This window comes from Bos indicus, chromosome 21 (assembly GCF_029378745.1).
Source record: "Bos indicus isolate NIAB-ARS_2022 breed Sahiwal x Tharparkar chromosome 21, NIAB-ARS_B.indTharparkar_mat_pri_1.0, whole genome shotgun sequence".
Taxonomy (NCBI): domain Eukaryota; kingdom Metazoa; phylum Chordata; class Mammalia; order Artiodactyla; family Bovidae; genus Bos; species Bos indicus.
In genome coordinates, this window is record NC_091780.1 from 60,428,601 (window position 1) to 60,443,449 (window position 14,849).

A 14,849-nucleotide genomic window follows, 5' to 3' on the forward strand; every position below is an offset into this window, starting at 1 on the left:
TTGCCCCAAGCGGAGGCAGAATGAAGACTGGAGGCGGCGCCCGACCCTGCGGGGACGTGCTGCCCGGGGCTTACGGGCTGCTTCTTTGGGGAGGGTCGGGGAGCGAAAACGTTCGGGGATTTCGCAGGCGGCAGGAAACGGTTGGGTTTAAACTAAAAATACGCGCCCGCCCGCAGCTGTCACACCAGGGCCCCCGCCCCCGCGCCCCGGCGCGCCTCTCCAGGTCCCCTTGACTTTCGGCGATCACGATTCCTGGCGTGGGGTTGGTGGGGGGAGGGGGGCGCCAGGGCTGGGCCGGGGTGGGTGTTGAGGATCCGACCCTCCGGTCTCTGTTCTGGTCCCCCGGCCCCGCGCCACTTACCCGGACGGGAGCTTGCAGGAGCGCGGCGCCGCGGGCAGTCCGGGCCGAGCCACCCTCCTCCTCCCTGCGTCCCGGGCGGCTCCGGAGCGGGGCGGGGCCGGGGCGGGGCCCGGGCACTCGCCCCCGCCCCGCCCAGTCCCCTCCGGACCCGCCACGCGAGCCGCCCCCAGGGCCCAGCTGAGGCGGCTGGGCGGGCGAGAAAGAAGAGTGCGGCGATCCGCGCGCTCGGCGGAGGGCCCCGGGGCCCGGCCTCAGCTCGGCGGGAGCCTTCGCAGACCCCCTTCCCCGGGGGCAGGGGGGAAGAGAGCGCAGTCATGGGGACTCCCCATTCTCACCCCTGGTCACGCGCCCAGGGCTGCCCTCTCCGGCTCGGGAGCCGCCCTGAGTCCCAGCCACCCTCCTGCCTCCGCCTGGGTCTCATCCTTAGAGACGGTGCGGAGCTGCCTCTCCCCGGGGGTAAAGTTCGATCTGCCGAATTCCTCTGTGTGCCTAGCCTTAGGGAGGGGGTTGGGAGCCTGGTGGGTCTTGTCCTCTCTGAGCCTAGGTGGGGGCAAAGGCTGGGACACCCCCTCCCGGAGGCGCGAAATCCAAGGAGGAAGTGACACCTATCAGCCAGCCTGACGGTGGGGGCGCCCCATCCGGCCCCTCCCACTCCACCGTCCCCGGAGCCTCCAAGCCAGGGATGTTCGCGTCCCAGGCTCGGGTAGGAGGACCCCAGGATACCGAGGGGAGGCGATGGGGGCTGAGTTACCAGGAATGTGAATCCCACCCGTGATCGACCTCCCACAGGCCCCAGGTCCACGAATGTGCCTCTCCTCGGTCTCCCCGTGCGCCCCGCCCCCAGCGGACACTTCCTCCAACGCTTCTGCGAATCCCAGATCCAGGGACTCCCAACTCTTTAGCCTCTAAATCTTATCTGCCTTTGCCTTTGTGCTCCCAGCACTTGCAGGCCTTTGGACCGTCCGCCCCGCCAGCGCTGATCTTTGTCAGAGTAGTAATTAGAAGTTTGCACGAGGGGTTCCGTTTCCTTTGAATGGGGATGAAAGCAACTCACACGAAGTTTACAACTTGCAGAACCCTTGTACCACGTGGACTCCAGTCTTCACAATTTAGGTGTGGCCGCGCCCATTCTGCAGATGAAGAGTTAGATGGTTGTTGTTCAGTCCCTCAGTCGTCTCCTACTCTTTGAGGCCCCATGGACTGCAGCAGGCCAGGCTTCCCTGTCCTTCGCTATCTCTGGGAGCTTGCTCAAACTCATGTCCACTGAGTTGGTGATGCCATCCAACCATCTCATCCTCTCTCGTCCCCTTCTCCTCCCACCTTCAATGTTTCCCAGCATCAAGGTCTTTTCCAATGAGTCAGCTCTTTGAATCAGATGGCGACAGTATTAGAGCTTCAGCTTCAGCATCAGTCCTTCCAATGAATATTCAGCATTGATTTCCTTTAGGATTAGGGCTTCCCTGGTGGCTCAGAGTCTTCCTGCAATGTTGGAGACCCTGGTTCGAGCCCTGGGTCAGGAAGATCCCCTGGAGAAAGAAATGGCAACCCACCCCAGTACTCTTGCTTGGAAAATCCCATGGACAGAGGAGCCTGGCAGGCTACAGTCCACAGGGTCGCAAAGAGTCGGATACAACTGAGCGACTTCACTCACTCTTTCTTTAGGATTGACTGGTTGGATCTCCTTGCTGTCCAAGGAACTCTCAAGAGTCTTCTCCAGCACCACAGTTCAAAGGCATCAGTTCTTTGGCGCTCAGCCTTTTTTATTGTCCAGCTCTCACATCTGCACATGACTACTGGGAAAACTATAGCTTTGACTAGACGGACCTTTATACGGACCTTTGTAGTCAAAGTAATGTCTCTAATTTTTAATATGCTGTCTAGGTTGGTCATAGCTTTTCTTCCAAGGAGTAAGCATCTTTTAATTTCATGGCTGCAGTCACCATCTGCAGTGATTTTGGAGGCCAAGAAAATAAAGTCTGTCATTGCTTCCATTGTTTCCCCATCTATTTACCATGAAGTGACAGTAACTGTCCCAAATCTAAGGCTTCCCAGAGGGTGGTTCCTCTTTTGGTTCCTTAGTGAGGCTGGTAGGCTCTCTATCAATGTTTGTTGAATAAATCAGTGTAGAAATCAGTGTCCTAAGATTAAATTGTAAAGCAAGACCAGTTTGTGTGTGTGTGTGTGTGTGTGTATTTTCCAAATGGAGGGCAAGGCAAATTGTTTTCCAAGTGCCAAAGCTCAAGAGTTAAGGCTGGGTTAACTAGCTTGAGTTAAATGCCTGAGTGTCAGCCACACCTCCTACTCAGAACCCATTTACTAAGTTGTAATTATTCACAGGGTCAGAGGAGATACACACAAAGGGCCTCTTTCATCCTTGCCCTTTGATTGTTCTAGATGTCCAATTGAGTTTCCTATTATCACTCTGACTCCTGTGGGGTGCTACCACAGGCTTTGGGGTTACAGCAGTCTAGCTGAAGGTACAGACGGCGTTCAACAATTATTACAATCCTGGGCATCTGGATAATGTGCTTTGCTTTCCCAGTGCTTCCACATGTATCTCCTCGTTAAATCTCTGCCAGGATCCTTTCGGTAAGTTATGAAAAGTTTAATGAGTTCTCCTCTGATGGAAAGAGGTCAGGTGATTTGCACCAGGAGGATGAAGACAGCTCTGACAACGCTCCTGAAAGGTTGAGGCTGAGAGGGTTTGTTGCACTGGGGAGCCAAAAGCTCAGGCTCTGGTACCAAACTGCCCAAGTTTGCAACTTTCAGCTCATTACTCAACCTTGGTTTCCTTTTCTGTTAAATGGGTCTAATAATAGCAAGCTCTCTTGAATGGTTTTGTGCCTGGTATTGTGAGCACCCAGCTCACGTGAACTGTTCTGGGGGCCATAGGCTCAGGATGGTTCGCGGTAGACAGCTATTCAGTCTTTTTTTTGTTTGTATTCTGAGCCACATGGCTTGTGGGATCTTAGTTCCTGAAAGAGATTGAACCTGGGCCCCCAGCAGTGGAAGTGCAGAACCTTCACCACTGGACTGCCAGAGGATTCCCTATTCAGCCTTTCATCAGACATTTCCTGAGCACTACAACATGTTAGTCCACAGGAACATGGAGAAGGATGAGTCACCCGGAAGGAGGTCACAGGGCAGGGATTCTGTGTCCAAGGGGCTGTCGCCTGAACAGGGTAGTGTGGTATAGAGACAGGCTGTCCCTCTCACTACAGAGCACCAGCCAAAGCTGAGAGACCCAAATCCCAGGCCTAGTTCTGCTGCTTGACTGAGGGAACCTTAGCAAGTAACCTTGTAGGACCTTCTTGTCCCATCTGTTAAATGGGGATAGCAATAATATTTCATAGGCAAGAACATACGAGATTAAAATATTTTATAAACTGCAAAATACCATGCAGATGTTACTAGTTTTATTATTATTATTAGCTTTAGCTTTACGGGGCTTAGTGCTTTTCAGGATAGTCTCCTGTTTCTTTCTTTAAGCCTGACATAAAAACGAGACCCTCCTTGTTCATTCTCTGGCAAACTTAGGCCACTCCAAACAGTGCATATGGAAGAGGAAAAAGTTGAGTAAGCAATGTAGGAGAACGGGGGTTTTGCAAGTAGGAAGGCTATAAAAACTTCAACTCGTTTGTCTTTTCAGCATTACCCACTGCTACAGAAAAGAGTGAAGCTTATCTGGAAAGAAAATTCTGGCAAAGACGACGGGAGAGCCCCTGTGCCGTCTCTGGAGTTGAGTACAGGAAGCCCCACCCTGGGCCTGCCTTTCAGAAGTTCAGAGAGGGAACCACATGGAGGCCCTAAAATGATGCCTTTTGGAAATTCTGACTCATTTGGTGGCGGGGGTTATTTATGCCACATTCAAAAGGTCTCCCAAGGAGTGAAATATTGACTGTTCTTCCGCCATGTCTCTTCCCTGTGGTTAGCGTCTCCACCACCGCACACCCAGAAGCAGGGGCCAATTTCAAAAGCCTGGAGAAGTTATTCTGGTTTGTTTCAAATTTGTCTCAGCTCACTAACTCCGACAGCGATCCTGTACAAGTCTTATTTCGTGTGATTCTTAGTTGTTTGTGTGGTCAATCTCTACAGAAAGAGTACAACAAAAGCTGGAATGAGTCTTCTGGCGAATCCAAACCCTTGTGTGCGAGTGGGTAAACTGAGGCAAGAGGACAGGAAGGACGGACCCTACCTATACAGTCCCAAGCGTGGTAACTGATGTTCTGGAGATTTATGTTCCCTTTGGCCTGGAGAATTCCGTGGACTGTATAGGCCATGGGGTCTCAAAGAGTCGACACAACTGAGCTCCTTTCATCTTTCACTTTCACTTTGTCTCATCTCTAGGTTGGGGGGATCCATCCCTTTCCATCCCCTCCCCCTTAGTGAGGACTCACATTAGTGCTGCTGGCTAAGCATAGATGGAAAGCTTGCACTGGGGTAGCCATTTCTGGGATGCCTCATCAGAGCTGTGCCCATCTGGGCGTGGAAAGCTGGTTCTCACCCTGGCTCTGCTGGCAGCTGCTTCTTTCTTTGTTTCCTCCTTTGCCACTCCTCCGAGTGTTCGTCTGTCTTTTCCCCTCCAGTCCTACTGTGTGCTGGTAGGGTGAGCGGACCCACCAGCCCGGTTTGTTCATCTCTCCCAGTAGTCTGCCTTCCCCACTGGCAGCTGTGCCACCCCATAACTAAGTTCGGGAACCAAAGTAATTCAGACTCTTTTTCCAGATGCACGAATTGTGGTGCTTTTATAAAAGTAAAATACAACGTGTATTGGAAGCAAGGACTGGATTCTGGGATGACTGGGTTCGAGCCCTTGTAAATGCTGTTCAGTAGCTGTGTAACTTTGAGCTATGGGTCATTTCTGAGTCTCTGACTCTGTGAAATGGGAGAACTGGAAAAGATCATCTCTAAGTTACTCCTCTCAATTTAAAAAATGATGTGAATCTTTGTTTTTTCCAAATTTAACTGATTTATTTATTTGGCTGTGTTGGGTCTTAGTGGCAGCATGAGGGCTCTTTGGTTGCGGCACACAGATTCTCGAGTTGTGACGAGCAGACTCTGGAGCTTGGGGCTCAGCAGCTGCAGCGTGTGGACTTAGCTGCTCCCCAGCATATGGGATCTTAGCTTCCCAACCAGGGGTCAAACCCACATCCCCTGTAGTGCAAAGTGGATTCTCAACCACTGGACCACCAGGGAAGTCCCCAAATAATATGCATCTTGATTGTACTGGATAATAATACCATTTAGCATGGCTATTAAAGACTACTATTATCTTACACTAAAGCATAAGTAATTACAGAAATAAACATGTTAAGGTAAAATTGACAAACTTTATTCTTAACAAAATAAAATCCTTCTGAAAGAGCCCAGCCATATTTCTCTCATCAGTGGGCAAGCCAATCTACTCTCTCTGCTTTTTGCTTAAGGAACACCTTAAATGGTTTTATTATTATTATTTTTTTACAATTACATGAGGTAATTGTGGATTATGCAATTGTAACACATTATACAGAGAAAGTCCTCCGCACCTTTTACCGAGTTTTCTGCAATGGCAACATCTTGCGAAAGTAGCTAATACAATATCACAACTAGGATATTGACACTGACATCAAGATGCAGAGCATCTCCATAACCACAAGGATCTTTCCTGCTGCTCCTGCCTCCTGCCCTCATCCCCTCCTTCACCCCTGGCAACCACTAACCTGTTCTCATTTCTATAGTTCTGCCACTTCAAGGATGTTATACAAATGGAATCATAAAGTCTGTAATCTTTGGGAACTGGCTATTTTCACTCAGCATAATTCACTGGTGATTCATCCAGGTTGTTGCTGTATTAAGAATCCACATATCTTTATTGCTGAGTCTTTTTCCATAGTATAAATGGACCATAGCTCATCTAACCATTTACCTGTTGAAGGACATCAAGGTGGCCTCTGCTGCTGCTGCTGCTAAGTCGCTTCAGTCATGTCCGACTCTGTGCAACCCCAGAGACGGCAGCCCACCAGGTTCCCCCATCCCTGGGATTCTCCAGGCAAGAACACTGGAGTGGGTTGCCATTTCCTTCTCCAATGCATGAAAGTGAAAAGTGAAAGTGAAGTCGCTCAGTCGTGTCCAACTCTTAGCGACCCCATGGACTGCAGCCTACCAGCTAGTTTGGGGCTATTTTGAATAAAGCAGATATGAACATTTAGTACAGCTTTTTGTGTCAATGTAAGTCTTCACACTTTTAAGTTTTAACCGGTATGGTACCTGTACACAATACCACACCACCAATTTTTGTCCCATTTATTTATAGTGATGAACACACTCCAAAGACGTTGAAGTGTCTAGTAATTGCCCAGGACCAGGCTGTGAGTTGCGGAAATTCAACAAAAGCAAACTACATGGTTCCTAACATTAGGAATTTGCAACCTATTGTGGAAGCAACAGTAAAACTGAAACACTGAAGTAACATTGAAATAACAAGACAGCACTGCACATGATCAGATGCTTGATGGCAGGGTTCAGAGTCGACTCTTACAAGAATCCAGAAACAGGAGAGAAGAGTGAAGGTCGCGTGTTTGGGCCCCGGGCGTTGTGGATAAGGTGAGATGTGAGTTACATCTTGAATGATGGAGAACAGTAACAATATTTAGCATTTATTAAGGGATTACTACGTGCCAAGCACTGTCCTAAACCTTTATACCTATATTAACTCATTTAGTCCTCATCAAGGTCAGTCAGGGATTCCCTGGTGGCTCAGATGGTAAAGCGTCTGCCTGCAATGCAGGAGACCCGGGTTCAATTCCTGGGTTGGGAAGATCCCCTGGAGAAGGAAATGCCAATCCACTCCAGCACTCTTGCCTGGAAAATCCCATGGACAGAGGAGCCTGGTGGGCTACAGTCCATGGGGTTGCAAAGAGTTGGACACGACTGAGCGACTTCACTTCACTAAGATCAGTCAGTCAGTTCAGTCGCTCAGTCGTGTTGCAGCACGCCAGGCCTCCCTGTCCATCACCAACTCCTGGAGTTCACTTAAACTCATGTCCATCTAGTCAGTGATGCCATCCAGACGTCTCATCCTCTGTCGTCCCCTTCTCCTCCTGCCCCCAATCCCTCCCAGCATCAGGGTCTTTTCCAATGAGTCAACTCTTCGCATGAGGTGGCCAAAGTATTGGAGTTTCAGCTTTAGCATCAGTCCTTCCAAAGAACACCCAGGACTGATCTCCTTTAGGATGGACTGGTTGGATCTCCTTGCAGTCCAAGGGACTCTCAAGAGTCTTCTCCAACACCACAGTTCAAAAGCATCAATTCTTTGGCATTCAGTTTTCTTCACAGTCCAACTCTCATATCCATACATGACCACAGGAAAAATCATAGACTTGACTAGACGGACCTTTGTTGGCAAAGTAATGTCTCTGCTTTTGAATATGCTATCTAGTTTGGTCATAACTTTCCTTCCAAGGAGTAAGCGTCTTTTAATTTCATGGCTGCAATCACCATCTGCAGTGATTTTGGAGCCCCGAAAAATAAAGTCTGATACTGTTTCCACTGTTTCCCCATCTATTTACCATGAAGTGATGGGACCAGATGCCATGATCTTAGTTTTCTGAATGTTGAGCTCTAAGCCAACTTTTTCACTCTCCTCTTTCACTTTCATCAAGAGACTCTTTAGTTCTTCTTCACTTTCTGCCATAAGAGTGGTGTCATCTGCATATCTGAGGTTATTGATATTTCTCCCGGCAATCTTGATTCCAGCTTGTGCTTCTTCCAGCCCAGTGTTTCTCATGATGTACTCTGCATATAAGTTAAATAAGCAGGGTGACAATATACAGCCTTGACGTACTCCTTTTCCTGTTCGGAACCAGTCTGTAGCTATTATTATCTAATTTTACAAACGAGGGAACACATCTGTCATGAGGCTGCCCTGAGCTACAACCCAGGTACTGTTATGAATAACCACTCTTACGGTTCAGCTCACGACTGTTATGGATAACTGCCCCTACTCTCTGCCTGGTAGCAATAGTGGAGGGCCATTTTCTGGTCATGATTGAATTCCAATCTGTTTCTTAGGTTATATTTTTACACAGAGCCACACTGAACCCCAAATGTTACAGCTCTGGCCCCACTAATGTGATGAGTTCCTTATGGGTCCACGTTATTGATGAGAAATTACTTTGTAAAGAATAGCACCAGCCTCAGTAACAGAAGAGAAAGCCTGTGCACAGTGCACGCGCTACAAGAGGGAGAGAACCAGCCTGGAGGTCTGCTCTGTGTGTGTGTGTGTGTGTGTGTGTATGTGTGTGTGTATGTGTGTGTGTGTGTATCAGCGTGTGCAAACAGCAGGGCCAAACCCTCCAGTCACACTGCTTAGCTGCAGTGAGAAAAACATCAGAGCTTCAGCTTCAAACGTACCGGGAAACTCGCAGGGCTGGCTGAGATCATTTCTAATAATGACTGTGGTTTTGTGTTCTCCGAACCGCTCTGTACCAGGGAAGTCACAGCCACGCTTAGCGATTTCCTTGGTTGCTGAACAGGTGGGATGTGTGATTACTCTTCGTAAACAGACTTGACTGCTGCTCAGCCTTCCAGCTTCACTGTTTTGGCCTCAACAATGGCAGCACAGCACTAGGAACCTGGTTTCTTTGTTCAGTTTTGTTTTGAAACCTAAATGCAACCTTGAGAATGTCAGTGTTGCCAACCCAGGGGTGGTCAGGAGAGGGAGGGAGAAGGAGAGGGGTGGGGAGGGGGCAGGCATAGCAAAGGGGCAAGCTCACGGAAGGAAATCTTCTGCCATGGTACCTCGGGCTCAGCATCCCCTGGCTGGCTGGTCCAGGGTGGGCCATCTCCCCTCCCCTGTCTCCACATCTAGAAAATGGGGCCGCTTTGTGTCCTGACTTCCCCGTAGGAGCTGTCCTCAGGATTGCAGAGAATAAGGGCCATGGGAATGTGTTATGAACTTGAGGTTCTGTGCAAGTGTGTGCTGTCATGGGAAATGGAATCCTCCCATGACTAGCCTTGCCAATCAGAGTTCACGACTGAGACCGACTCAGGAAGAAGCTGTGGGTAAGGAGGAATCTCCACTAAGGAGGAAGAGAGAACTTTTCTTGTTTTTGCTCCCTGGAGACAGGGTTTTGAATTCTGCTGCAGTGTTCCCTCCTTGCTTTGGGCAGGCTTGGCTGTCCTGAACGTGTGGTATTAGAGGTGCAGTGTAATGGGCAGCATGCCCAGGAAGCAGGGGCGGTGGGGGCAGGGGCGGCGGGGGCCTGCACCTGACTCAGAGCAGCCAGGCATTTGTGCCCCTCCCCCATCAGCACCATGCAAGCGGGCTGGGCTCTACTGGGGGAAGCCCACATCTGGGGCACAGCTGACCCCTCTCCTGGACTGACAGAGGCTTGGGTCAAACAGGTCCACATGCCTGTAAGAAACCTGTTGCTCTTGATGACAACTCTTGATGTTTTCCCAGCCGTGAAGGTCATTTCACCGCAGAAGCCTCTTTCCATCAAATGTTAGAATCCTGCTGTGAACTGGCCCCAGACACATGCTGAACGAACACTTTTCAAACCAACCACCTCAAGTCCTTGCTCTGCATGAGGCCCAGCACCTGGCCTACGATCTTAAAAGAGCTTTAATACTCAATTTTTGTTACTGCTGTCGAGATGGTCTGCAGAGAAAAACGGCAAGGGGCACCAAGCGCACCTCCTGGCTCTACAAAAGCCGGACTCGGGGGACAGAAGCAGCCCCTGTAAACGGGCAGGAGAGAGAGCAGCGCACACACCCTGTGTCCTTGGGTATTTACAGGTCCTGCTGGTGCAGCGCCAGTGGCATTAGTTCACCGGCTTCAGCAATCAAGGCTGTTTCATCATCCAAGCTGAAATATTTGTGTCACTGGTGAATCTGGGCAAAGGCCGAGACCCTGTCTGCTCAGTTTACAGACTCTAAGACAGCCTGACACATAGGTGCACAGACACAAATAGCAGCCAGAAGACTCTAGAAATTCCCTGGCTTGGTTCCTTCGTGTTCCAGAGACTCAGAGGTTGGGGAACTGCCCAAGGTCGGGGAACACGCGCACCGCCCCCCCTGCCCCGCCATGGCTCAGCCCACAGTCACACTTACCTCCATTGCCAAACCCAGGGGACACTAGGTTCTTACCTGGCCTCTCTTGTCGCTCTGACCGCCCTGATGGGGCCTCTCTCCTGGAAGGAAGCTTGTTTCACCTCTGGCCTCTTTTCTAGTCTTCAGGCCTATCCTTCCCTAACAGCATACATCTCCCAGCTTGCATGGCTGGTTTTCCCCTTTCTCTTGCTCTCTCTGCCCAAATCTTTCTCTTTGTAATATCTTACTTTGGCTGCACTGAGTCCTGGTTGCAGCACTCAGGATCCTGATCTTTGTTGTGGCATGCAAGACTTCTTAGTTGCGGGGTGTGAACTCTCAGCTGCAGCGTGTAAGATCTAGGTCCCCAGGGATCGAACCTGGACCCCCTGCATCGGGAGCGCGGAGTCTGGTAGCCACTGGACCACCAGGGAAGTCCCCAAATCTCTTTGATTATCAGATCCAGACCTTCCGGGGCAATCATCTGAGTAATTTCCCCCGATATTTCAGATATAACCTAATGACTTAGATAGATGCCCCTCAGACTCCTCAGACTCAGAATGTCTGCAAGTAATTTGTGCCTCACTCCTCCAATCCTTCCTGTGTTCCTCTTGTTCCCTAGCCAGGAGGAGCTCCAGGGCTAAGGTAGAACCTGGGGGTAAGCCTGAGTCCCGCCTCTTCTTCCCAGCCCCCTCCCCACATCCAGCCAGTCACCAGAGGACACCAACCCAGCCTTCAAAGTGTGGGATGTGGCTTACACGGGTGACCTTCACTCACGGCACACAAGCAGAGCCCAAGAACCGCTCCATCTTCCAGTGGTCTCCTGACCAGTCACCCTCGGTCAGTCTGGGCCACCTTCAGTTCATCAACATTCCTCAGATAAGATCAGTCGCTCAGTCGTGTCCAACTCTTTGCAACCCCATGAATCGCAGCACGCCAGGCCTCCCTGTCCATCACCAACTCCCGGAGTTCATTCAGACTCATGTCCATCGAGTCAGTGATGCCATCCAGCCATCTCATCCTCTGTCGTCCCCTTCTCCTCCTGCCCCTAATCCCTCCCAGCATCAGAGTCTTTTCCAATGAGTCAACTCTTCGCATGAGGTGGCCAAAGTACTGGAGTTTCAGCTTTAGCATCATTCCTTCCAAAGAAATCCCAGGGCTGATCTCCTTCAGAATGGACTGGTTGGCTCTCCTTGCAGTCCAAGGGCCTCTCAAGAGTCTTCTCCAACACCACAGTTCAAAAGCATCAATTCTTCGGCACTCAGCCTTCTTCACAGTCCAACTCTCACATCCATACATGACCATAGGAAAAACCATAGCCTTTACTAGACGAAACCTTGTTGGCAAAGTAATGTCTCTGCTTTTGAATATGCTATCTAGGTTGGTCGTAACTTTCCTTCCAAGGAGAAAGCGTCTTTTAATTTCATGGCTGCAGTCACCATCTGTAGTGATTTTGGAGCCCAGAAAAATAAAGTCTGACACTGTTTCCACTGTTTCCCCATCTATTTCCCATGAAGTGATGGGACCGGATGCCATGATCTTCGTTTTCTGAATGTTGAGCTCTAAGCCAACTTTTTCACTCTCCACTTTCACTTTCATCAAGAGACTATTTAGTTCCTCTTCACTTTCTGCCACAAGGGTGGTGTCATCTGCATATCTGAGGTGATTGATATTTCTCCCGGCAATCTTGATTCCAGCTTGTGTTTCTTCCAGTCCAGCATTTCTCATGATGTACTCTGCATATGTTAAATAAACAGGGTGACAATATACAGCCTTGACGTACTCCTTTTCCTATTTGGAATCAGTCTGTTGTTCCATGTCCAGTTCTAACTGTTGCTTCCTGACCTGAATACAGATTTCTCAGGAGGCAGATCAGGTGGTCTGGTATTCCCATCTCTTTCAGAATTTTCCACAGTTTATTGTGATCCACACAGTCAAAGGCTTTGGCATAGTCAATAAGGCAGAAATAGATGTTTTTCTGGAACTCTCTCGCTTCTTCCATGATCCAGCAGATGTTGGCAATTTGATCTCTGGTTCCTCTGCCTTTTCTAAAACCAGCTTGAACATCAGGAAGTTCACGGTTCACATATTGCTGAAGCCTGGCTTGGAGAATTTTGAGCATTACTTTACTAGCGTGTGAGATGAGTGCAATTGTGCGGTAGTTTGAGCATTCTTTGGCATTGCCTTTCTTTGGGATTGGAATGAAAACTGACCTTTTCCAGTCCTGTGGCCACTGCTGAGTTTTCCAAATTTGCTGGTATATTGAGTACAGCACTTTCACAGCATCATCTTTCAGGATTTGGAATAGCTCAACTGGAATTCTATCACCTCCACTAGCTTTGATCGTAGTGATGCTTTCTAAGGCCCACTTGACTTCACATTCCAGGATGTCTGGCTCTAGGTCAGTGATCACACCATCGTGATTATCTGGGTCGTGAAGATCTTTTTTGTACAGTTCTTCTGTGTATTCTTGCCATCTCTTCTTAATATCTTCTGCTTCTGTTAGGTCCATACCATTTCTGTCCTTTATCGAGCCCATCTTTGCATGAAATGTTCCTTTGGTATCTCTGATTTTCTTGAAGAGATCTCTAGTCTTTCCCATTCTGTTGTTTTCCTCTATTTCTTTGCATTGATCGCTGAAGAAGGCTTTCTTATCTCTTCTTGCTATTCTTTGGAACTGTGCATTCAGATGTTTATATCTTTCGTTTTCTCCTTTGCTTTTCGCTTCTCTTCTTTTCACAGCTATTTGTAAGGCCTCCTCAGACAGCCATTTTGCTTTTTTGCATTTCTTTTCCGTGGGGATGGTCTTGATCCCTGTCTCCTGTACAATGTCACAAACCTCATTCCATAGCTCATCAGGCACTCTATCTATCAGATCTAGGCCCTTAAATCTATTTCTCACTTCCACTGTATAATCATAAGGGATTTGATTTAGGTCATCCCTGAATGGTCTAGTGGTTTTCCCTACTTTCTTCAATTTAAGTCTGAATTTGGCAATAAGGAGTTCATGGTCTGAGCCACAGTCAGCTCCTGGTCTTGTTTTTGCTGACTGTATAGAGCTTCTCCATCTTTGGGTGCAAATAATATAATCAATCTGATTTTGGTGTTGACCATCTGGTGATGTCCATGTATAGAGTCTTCTCTTGTGTTGTTGGAAGAGGGTGTTTGCTATGACCAGTGCATTTTCTTGGCAAAACTCTATTAGTCTTTGCCCTGCTTCATTCCGTATTCCAAGGCCAAATTTGCCTGTGACTTCAAGTACCAGGCTCATTTCTCGAGAACTCTGCAGCGGACACCCTAGCTATGACCTTCTGTCATCCCAAGGACAAAATCCTAACCCCCAGCTACACTCACTTGCCGGCACGTCTTCTAGAGAAGCACCCTGGCCCCCACCTGGGCCTTTGCCTTGCCAGTTTCCTCTCCCTGGAATGTGCTTCTCTTTTAAATAGCAGCTCTCTACCCTTTGTCAACACTCAGTTCAAACACCACCGCCTCTACTCTCTCTGAGGCCCTGCTGTGCTGGGCCAGGCCGCCCCACCCCCTGCTGGTGAGATTCTTGCTGTAAGGCTGAGGTCCTGGGGAGTGGGCGTGTCCTACTCCTCTGCGTCCTGCTTAGCACGAGCTCTACGCTACTGGTTCTGCCCCTCCTCTGGCATCTGTGGATCCGGGGATCTGAGATACTGCTCTACGTTGTTTACAATGTCACGTGTTCTCCATTCTAGAAGTATGTGTTGTGCACACAGAAGGGCCAGGGTGGGAAAGAGCTCCACTGGACTAGAAGCTGAAGGTCTGTTGGGGTGGGAGGGGCATAAAATTAAACTGTGATACATCAAAAAGCCCTGAAAGGTTCTGGTCTCCAAAAGTAGAGGAATCGGGCTGGGTGGGAGGGCAGTGAAGTGGTTGGGTCCTTTGATGCCTCTAATGGTGTATCCAGCATTTGTGGAACTGCTTTATGGATGGCTGGCTAGCTGAGCTCTTAAGCCCAGCATGTGATTTGCAGTTTAGAAAAACCCAACTTTATGCCAATATAATTCAATACCTCACCACCTAATTAAACATATTAAGTAATTTTAAGGTGCTCATCCTGGACTAATATGAGATATGTAACAGGAATAGAATAACACTGTTTTTCTGGCATTAATGAGGGAAGAAAGTATGCCTCTGAAATTTATTTTTTAACACAACCTACTTAGACCATGTCTTCCCTGGTGGCTCAAATGGTAAAGCGTCTGCCTACAATGCAGGAGACCTGGGTTTAATCCCTGGGTCGGGAAGATCTCCTGGAGAAGGAAATGGCAACCCACTCCAGTATTCTTGCCTGGAAAATCCCATGGACGGAGGAGCCTGGTGGGCTACAGTACATGGGGTCGCAAAGATTAGGACACGATTGAGCGACTTCACTTAGACCATGAGTCTG

The 14,849-nt window shown here is 49.0% G+C and overlaps 1 protein-coding gene, 1 long non-coding RNA gene and 1 other non-coding gene across 4 annotated transcripts in view; 2 read left to right on the forward strand and 1 right to left on the reverse strand.

Annotated features, from left to right (window-relative positions):
* SYNE3 (spectrin repeat containing nuclear envelope family member 3) overlaps nt 1-521 on the reverse strand; it is a 112,497-nt gene extending 111,976 nt beyond the window's left edge. For both annotated transcript variants that reach the window (XM_070775645.1, XM_019983747.2), the window contains exon 1: nt 362-521. The gene's annotated coding sequence lies outside the window, so the exon portion shown is untranslated. The remainder of the gene's footprint in view (nt 1-361) is intronic.
* LOC139178251 (uncharacterized) lies at nt 517-2,526 on the forward strand. Its single transcript, XR_011562697.1, has 2 exons — nt 517-817; nt 1,302-2,526. It is a non-coding gene; the product is annotated as an uncharacterized lncRNA (long non-coding RNA).
* Nucleotides 2,527-7,088: 4,562 nt separating this feature from the next.
* On the forward strand, nt 7,089-7,160 carry TRNAC-GCA (transfer RNA cysteine (anticodon GCA)). The gene has a single exon. It is a non-coding gene; the product is annotated as a tRNA-Cys (tRNA).
* Nucleotides 7,161-14,849: the final 7,689 nt, after the last annotated feature.